The following is a 9395-nucleotide window of genomic DNA, read 5'->3' on the forward strand; positions in this document are numbered from 1 at the left end:
GCTAAGTCCCTAATCTCTTAGTGGCAATTTTCTATCATCAGAAAATTTTGTAAGTACAGTAACAAATCTATTAAAATTGCTTATGGAACATCTTAGGTTACTATAGGACTAGGACTAGTGTTCCTGTGTGTGTTCATGTATAAGTTAGGGTCCATTAATTCTTGGTAATGGCATGGAGACAATTGCTTGTGAGAAAGTTATTTGGTTAATATCATGCTTGTCTAAAGCTTTGTTACAATTAGTAATGCTAAAAGAAGAATGCTTTGTGACTTATTTTGTAAATGCCATCCAAGAAGCATGGCATGATCAAAAGGTTAAGATTTTATATGTACAGGGCAACTACATGGCACAGTGAATAGAGCACCTGGAGTCAGGAGGACCTGAGTTCAAATCCAGCCTCAGACATTTGACACACTTATTAGCTGCGTGACCTTAGGCAAGTCACTTAACCCCAATTGCCCTGCCTTCCCCCTCCAAAAAAAAGATTTTATATGTATTATTTAAAATTGATTATTTAATGTATTTATGTATGTACTGGAACCTGTTGTTAATTCTTTAGTGAAATCTCATCCTCCTGGTGAGGAAATTAATAATGGATTAATGTGAAGTATAAGAAACTGGGTTCTGATGTGAATGTCTCAAACATGACAATTGGTCAAGGTTCCAATTTTGAATTTGTAAAAAATGATCAGGGGATAAGGATTAGAAATGGTAACTTAAAATTGTGCTAAAGTCACTTTTGTAGGAAAATGGAAGGAAAGCTGGTTCCTACAAGAAGAAGATGCTGAGATGCTGTGCTAAAGATAGCTGGAACAAACACCAAGGACCAGAGGACTTCATTGATGATGTTCCCTGCCAGACAGTCACAAGGGAAGAGACTTTTGAATCTTAAAGGGACAATTGCATTATTGTTTTCTTTTGGGTCTCTGTATCTGTATTTATGAAGGGACTGCCCCCTTTGATTTGTCAATGCATTCATCAACCTTTACCTTTTCCCATATTTATTTAAAGGGGTGATGGTTAAAGGGAAAAATTCAAATGAGAATAAGGGAGTATTAAAGTTGTGGAAACAAAAATTTGAATAAAAGAAGAGGGGGAATTGTAAGAAATGGAGGAGGGGAGCAGTTTTGTTTCCACAGAGAGTATCCTTCTTCCTCCTCCTCCCCCACAGCTTTAGCAGAATATAAGTCAGGTGACTGGTTAGAACTAGGTCTAATCAAAGTCATTTGAAAGGTTAGAGGTTTGTATGCATGCTTAAACGAGCCATTTGAGGAGAGCATGATGTAGGCAGTGAGGGGGTTGTATCTCGCCAATGAAGAGCCTGGTGGGAGATTCGAAGGGTGAGTCAATAAAAGGACTGGCATTCTTCTGAGTCCTTTGCACTGTCCTGTACTCTGTTCAGGGGATGTATCCATTTATTCAGGCCAAATAAATGTAAAATATAGTTAAAGCACCTCCAACCTCTATCACTTGGGTGGTGTCCCTTCTCATGAGGAAGCAATAAAATTCCTTTTCGCCTTTTCTCAAAAATGGTCTCTGTCAATTTTTAATGTGAGTAGTGGTCTCAGACTCACACATTAGCAATCCACTCCCAATGTCTATGTCCTCATTTTATCTTCTCTTGAGTTCCAAATGGTCCATGTAGTTTCCTGGTCCTTGGAAATATCTTCTCTAAAATATTGTTAATAAGCTTCATTCTCAGAACAGTTGTAAAGGGCCTTCTGCTTCTCTGGTTCCAAATCACTTGTATAGATTCCTAGATAATTCTGCTAAAACCTGCCTATAACAAGACTTGATACAATTTAGAATTTCCATTTTCATATACCACTTGCTGTTTCTTTCTTTGCCTAAACTCTGTATAAGAATCTTTTTTTTAATCATAAGGGTCTAATTTGTAAAAATGAACTTTTCCAGTTTTTTTTAGAATGATCAGACATACTTTAAAATGGGAAATAATTTCCTTTTCTTTACAATTATCAATCCAATTTTATATGTAAAATCTTCAATCCAAATTTGAAAATTTATTACTAAAATATACTCAAAGCCTGAATTTCCATACCAAATACATTTGGAGATCAATTACATATATCATATAGTTCTTACAGAAAACAGTCTAATCCTATTGCTTTCTCAAATTTTACTATTCCATTTAATTAGCAAATCTCAAACTTTTGTTTCTTCAGTTATTTCACCCATCACAGACATATGAAATTAGGCAAAGTAAAGTGAGCAGTAACAGGTGAACAATTTACACAGTAATAGCAATATTGTAAAGATAATCAACTATGAAAGACTTTACAGCCATGATCAATATCCACAATGATCCACCTCATTTCCAAAGGACTCATGATGAAAAAATCTATCCACCTTCAGATAGAGAACTGATGGGCTCAAAGTTTAGGCTGAAGAATTTTTTTTATCTTTTTCCTTTTTTTCAGAACATGCCTAAATATGGACATATGTTCCACATTTCTTGCCTTCTCAATAGTGGGGGGAATGGTAGTGGGAGGTAGAGGATGTGGAACTGAAAATAAAATGTTTTTTTTAATAAATAATACCCTCTTGCAATGGATAAATTCATGACTGGTTTAAAGATAAAATCCATGGGAGCAGTTGAAACTAACTGAAGCAAAGGCTGTTTAAGAAGTAGAAATATGGGGAAAAAAAGAACCCAAATACAATAAGTATGATTTACTGTATTTATCATGGAGATTTACAAATATTGTTATTGCTAGGATAGAAAGACCACTGTGATTCCTTTGTGTAAATACTTTAGTTTTGATTATCATGAAACCTAATAAATTGAAACAACTTTTTGACAAGATACATGTGGAATATATTGGGAAGATGAGATAATTCCCCGCCCCCCCAAAAAAACCTAGACATTTTGATAGAGCAAAAACAAATTTTTATAAGTCTTTTCAAAATAATTGCTTATATTCCAAGTTTATAAAGTTGTTTATAAAATTGTTTAGTTTAAAAAGCCTCATTTGAGAGGAACTATATTGGTTCTCCCTGCAGTTATTGATACAGTCAAACTAGTACATGATGTGTCACATGCAAAACAGATTTAATATTTTTTCATTAAAAATGCAAAGAAGAATTAAAGCTATCTCTAGAGATCTTTGTGATCAATTAATTAAGAAACAAAATATTTCTGTTCTGTGTTGCAAACTGCAAATATAATTTTAAATGCTCATTTGATTAACAACAAAATACTTCTCAGTCAACAAGTATTTATTAAGAAACTACTTTATGCTAGGCACTGTGCTAAGCTAAGGATCTCAAGAAAGGCAATTGACAGTCCATACTCTCAAGAATTGCACAATCTAATGGAGGAAACAAGATGTAAACAGGTACAAACAAAATATATACAAGAAAAATTGTAGCTAATAAACAGAGAGAATTACTAGAATTAGTTAGGATTGGGAAAGGTTTTGTATGGAAGGTGGGGTTTAAGTTGAGACTTGAAAGAATCCAAGAAGTCAGGAGGCGAGAATGAGGGAAAGAATTACAAGTGTGGGGGATTACCAGTGAAAATACAATGACATGGGATGTAGAGTGTCTTGTTCATGGAACAGTAAGGAGGCAAGATTTATTTGATACCAGAGTATGTGGTGTAGTGTAAAGTATAAAAAGACTGAAAAGGTAGGAGAGGGTCAGGTTGTGAAATGCCTTGAATGACAGATGATTTTATATTTGATCCTAGAGATAATGAGGAACCTCAGTAGATAATTTAAGAAGAGAGTGGCATGGTCAGATCTGTACTTAAAGAAGATCTATGTGATAGCTGAACAGAGGATGAAGCAGAGTGGAGAGAAACTTAAGACAGAGGCATGAACCAGTAGGTTATTATAATTATCCAGCTATGAGATGTCAGAGGCCTGCGACAAAGTGGTGGCAGTGTCAGAAGAGAAAAGGGGACATATGTGAGAGATATTATAAAGATAAAATAAATAGGATTCGGAAACAGAGTCATTATGGATGAGAGTGAGGAGTTGAGGATGACACCAAGATTGCAATCCTAGATGATAGGAAGGATGGTGATGCCCTTGACTGTGGATCCTTATGGATGTTAGGAAGGGGAGGAAGGTTGAAAAGGGGAGAAGATAATCCAATTTTGGACATGTTGAATTTAAGATATTCACAGAACATTCAGTTTAAGTTGTCCCATAGGCATTTGGAGTTGTAGGACTTGAGGTCAGTAGAAAGGTTAGGGCTGGGTAGGTGGATGAGACTCACCAGCATAGATATTATCATTAAATCCATGGGAGCTCATGAGATCACCAAATGAAAGAACATAGAAGGAGAAGGGAGCAGGGCTCAGGACGGAGTCCTGTCAGATGTGCATAGTTAGTGGTGTAGCCTGGATGAATATCCATTAAGGGAAACTGAGATGAATTGGTCAGAGAGGTAAGAAGAGAGAATAATGTTAGGAAAATGTAGGGAGAATAGAGTTTCAAGGTGTAACAACAATCTGCTAGCAGCTGCTGTAGGGGTGTAAGAACCACCAATGACCAGCACACAGAAAGCTACCAACACAAGTTCTCTGATCTGCTTTTCTAAGGAAAGCAACTTCAAGGGGTTAACCATCTCAGTTTAATCAAACATACATATATTATTCACTTAGTTCAAGGGGGAAAAGATCAACCCTCTGAACTTCAAGGCAAATACAAACAAAAATTACAAACATCAACAGACAGACCTTGTCTGATTCAAATAACAAGACATAGTTACCAGAGAAGAACCAATGGGTCTGGGTTACAGCTGGGGCGGGGTGCAGTTACAGCTTGCCCAGAGTCTCAACACTCCTTCCTTGAGTGTGCCCCAAAAGTCAAAAGAAGCTCCCCTCAAATGTATCCTGTTCTGAGCCCTGAGGGCTCTGACCTCACCCAGGCTGGGTGTGTGAAAGTTCCCCATCTCTAGTATCACATCATATACAATTCAATGACTCTCTATTGTCTTAATATGGAGAAACACTCCAAGGCAAAATCCCACTTTATCTGCCCCATTCAAAGGAAGGCCAGAATCATTAAAGGCATTTAAGAGAAGAACAGCAAAAAGTCCTACCTTAATTACTATTACACAAGGAGGAGAGTGTGATTGACAGTATCAAAAACTATAGAATGATCAAAAAGGTGGGGATTGAAAAAAGGTGTTTAGATTTGCCAATTAAGAGATCTTTAGTAACTTTGGGAAGAGTAATTTAAATCGAATAATTTGGTCAGAATCCATACCACAGAGAGTTAAGAAGAGAGTGAAAAGAATGGAAATGATACACCTATTATAGATATCTTTCTCAAGGAGTTTAGGGACAAAGGGGAAGAGATATTGTAATACAAGGAAAATTAGGAACCCCTTTACTGACAAGCCCCCCCAGAAAGAATGGATTCAGATATCTTTGGTATTTAGCAAACCCCCTGGGACTCCATGGCTCCTTCCTGAAATGTCAATAGATAGGACCATCCCATTGAGAGATAACCTGGCAGATCCTGTCTAGCAGATATCCCTGAGACTCCTTGGTTCCTTCCTGGAATGTCAATAGATAGGACCATCCCACTGAGAGATAACTTGATAGACCCTTCCTGGGAGATATCCCTGGGACTCTGGGACTCCACCAAGGAATGTAAATGAGATTATCCCACTAGTACGATAACCTGACTGAATCTTTTGATCAGCCAGGACCTTTGTTCCTTTTCCCCCCTACTCTGTACCCCCATATCCTATATAAGCCAAGCCATCACCCCAACACATTTGCCATTGATTTGTGGTGCCGTACCCCGATGGCCACCGGCTAATAAATTCTCCACTTAAAACTTATACTCTGTGGTGTGTCTCGCTCGCTTCTGGTACAACATTTTGGAGGCCCCAGCGAGATGTGGTGGTATTTCGTGTTACCGCCCTGGAGACACACACAGAATTCCGGACCTCAACAGGGAGTCTCTGCCCCCGATCCACCTTCTCTCACTTCAGAGGGCCGGCTCCTGGGGATTTCTTTTCCTAGGACTCTGATGTGGAGTGATGGTCTCGGAGAATGGACTCTTTGCTGACCTGTCCCTTTTCGGCCTACGGAGAATTCTGGTTTTGTAGACCTCTAGAGGTAAGGTTTTTCTGGTTTGGTTTCTGGTTTGGGGCTAGCCATTTGGGTCTCTGATACCATGCTAAACCCTGACGAGGCTGTGGTACAGAGCTAGGAAGCTGGGACGCCACCCTTCCTATTGGGGTGTGGGAAGATTGGGGTGTTTTCCTTGAAGAGGAAACCTGGTTTATTTTCTTTCCTCTGAGGGGACCTGCTTAGCCCCAGTTAACTCATGCCATTGGTTATGTGTTTTGTGTTGGGTGTGGGAAGATTGGGGTGTTTTCCTTGAAGAGGAAACCTGGTTTATTTTCTTTCCTCTGAGGGGACCTGCTTAGCCCCAATTAACTCATGCTATTGGTTATCTGTTTTGTGTTGGGGTATGGGAAGATTGGGGTGTTTTCCTTGAAGAGGGAACCTGGTTTATTTTCTTCCCTCTGAGGGGACCTGCTTAGCCTCAGTTAACCCATGCTACCGGGTCTGTTTGGGGTGTGGGAAGATTGGGGGTGTTTTCCTTGAAGAGGAAAGCTGGTTGATCTTCTTTCCTCTGAGGGGACCTGTTTAGCCTCCAATTAGCCCATGCTGTTGGTCTCTGTTTTGTGTTGGAGGTGTGAGAGAGATTGGGGGTCGTATCTTTGAGGAGGAAATCTTTCCTGCTTAGCCTTCAATTCGATCCACACCGTGAATTTTGTTGCGTTTCGAGTTTGTCTCTGTTCATGTGTCTGTGTCAAAATTGTGAAATGTCTATGTTTTGTTAAAAAAATCTGAAACATAGGCAGCCAGAGATATCAGGCTGCCACTAGGGAAACAGACTCCCTTCCTTGTGGCTCCCGTTTGGCCAGCGTGGAACTATGGGGAATGGATTAAAATTTGGCAAATTCTGGGTTTTAAATTGTTAAAAAGTTTGGAAATTGGTTAGTTGAATTTGGGAAGAAAGAACTCCTGAAATTGTAAATCCATTCCAGGAGCTCACTCTTGCTGGAAACATCTCCTCCCAATGAATGCCTTCTGGCTAAAACCTCAGTTAAAGTCTTCAGCGGGACTCTCGCATTTGTCTTGGTCCCAGATTCCCTTAGATTCAAGTACAAAAGAGGTTTTTGGGAGTGAGCAAGGGGTGAAGTTTACCTGAATTACAATCATTGAGATCTTTTCACTAGGGCTGCAGTAAAAGTTAGAGCAGTTAAATCAAACTCCTCTTCTCCCGGATCAGATTAGTAGAGAATGCAGGAGAACTGTAGGGAAAAACTTAAATCGCCCTCCCCACCGGGCAATGAGGAGAGGGATAGAAAGTCACAGACTGACAGTCAGTCCTGTGCCCCTGAGTACCTTTGTAGCCCGTCCTTGTGGTAAAGTTTAAAAGGTAAATTTATGAAAGAGAGAGATAGAAAACCTGTATAAGGAATTTAGGAGGGTTGTAGAATAGCAGCTTGAGATTACCTGTCTAGTCAGGAGTCCATGTGCTCCTCTTGGCTGCCATGTGCTGCTCCTGGCCTCACCCTTCCCCCACCCTCCACATTGAAAGGTTATCAGAGCTGAAGCTAAAGGAAACTTGTAAAGAAACAGGGCTGGTTAGTTAGTGCTTGGAAGGGTAGGCTCCTTGCCCTCAAGGGGCTGCCAGGCCCTATCTAGGGAGGAGCCCCTTTAGAAAACTAAAAGGGATTTTTTCCTGCTCTTATCTTCCTTGGGAGTCCGAAAAAATCCTTTTAGGCATTTTTGTATAAGATGAAGCTTGGAACAAAATTAAGTTTCTCTTTCTTTCATAAATTCATTCATGGCCAGGCAAAAGTTCCTATACCTGGACCAGAGGTAGTGGTGCTGAAGAATATACAGCTAAATAAAGTGTATTTGGGATGTTAATGTATTAGTATATGTGATACATGTATTATATATTAATACATTAATATATAATACCAAAAGTAATAAGCTGAATAATTTTTATATGTGTATCTGGAAATGCAATAGACGTCATCTGAAAATTATTGTTTCTGTATTTCTAAACTTGCATTGTGTTCCCAAAATTCTCTTAGGTTGTGAAATTTGAGAAGACCATTGTGTGGTAAGAAATGATATTATAGCAATTTTAATCTGATTTTGATATATGTGAATTGGGTTTTTAAAGGGATGTGATAAAATTTGGAACTGTTATATGTGGTTATAACAAGTAAATAATTAATAATACTGATATTTAACCATGAGAACAGACTTTTTGCGTGAAAAAGTTTTCTATTATGAGAATATATCTGGTGATTTAAAGTTATAGTTTCAAATAATGATATGAAAGATTCTCCGTGCAAGGAGATTTAGAAATGTGATCACCTAAATTGATAAAAGGGTTGTTTCAAGTTTTAAAATGCATAATTATGTTTAGGGCACTGGTACATTTCTAAATTGTGTAATTTGACAAACAGATGTATCAGCAATATTGAAAAATGTGGTAATCTTTTACAATGCAGAGAATATTGGGCCTTAGAAATTAAAATGTTACCACTAGTGGTTATGAATCAGATTTGATTTGCTTATTCAACTCAGTTATGATCACTAGATTGGTAATTAATTGGAATCTGTTTCAAGTTTTAGATACATGATAATTGCTTGTGGTGTACTTATTTCTAAGTTAGTTATTATATACAAATTGGTTAACATCGCATTACCTGTGCTGTTAGAGAATAATTTCTCTTATAATCTGGATGTTGTTAGATTAAGAATTGTACTTAATTAAGAAATTGAGGTTATTAACTGAAACAAGAACTTTTGAAACCATCTAGTCATGAATTCTTATCAATCTTGTGTGGTTTTCTGTGTAGAGGAATTCTTACGAAAAAAAAAAAAGCTTTTTCAAGTCCTGGTAAACCTTATTATTGTGATAAGGCTAATTAATTGAGTATGTAATTTATAGATATTAAGTGTCCTCCCATTATAACACTTTTTGATTAAGGAACTTTGCAATGTCTAGGAATTCTGTGCAATATTTGAGAATGAGGACATTTGGCACCAACTTAGTTAATGAATCCCAGCATTTAAGGGTTAATTTGCTTTAAGGAAAAAGGAGATGTCTATCATTTTAAAACCTTCTAAATAATTGTGTTCAGGAAAGTTTAGCGAGCATGCCTTTTAACATCTGGATAAAAAAAAAATCCTTATTAGAATTATTAGAATTGATGCTTATCTATAGAAGGGCCCATTCAATGTCTTATTCAAGTTTTTTTTTTTTTTGAGTAAGGAGGTTCCAAACGACAGTCTGAATTCCTTACTCCTCCCCGCCCTTAGTTTAGATAAGAAGAAAAGAATTTCACCTTAGCCCACCTGTCAGAAGGGAAGG

The sequence above is a fragment of the Trichosurus vulpecula genome, chromosome 9 (genome assembly GCF_011100635.1).
Source record: "Trichosurus vulpecula isolate mTriVul1 chromosome 9, mTriVul1.pri, whole genome shotgun sequence".
Lineage (NCBI taxonomy): Eukaryota > Metazoa > Chordata > Mammalia > Diprotodontia > Phalangeridae > Trichosurus > Trichosurus vulpecula.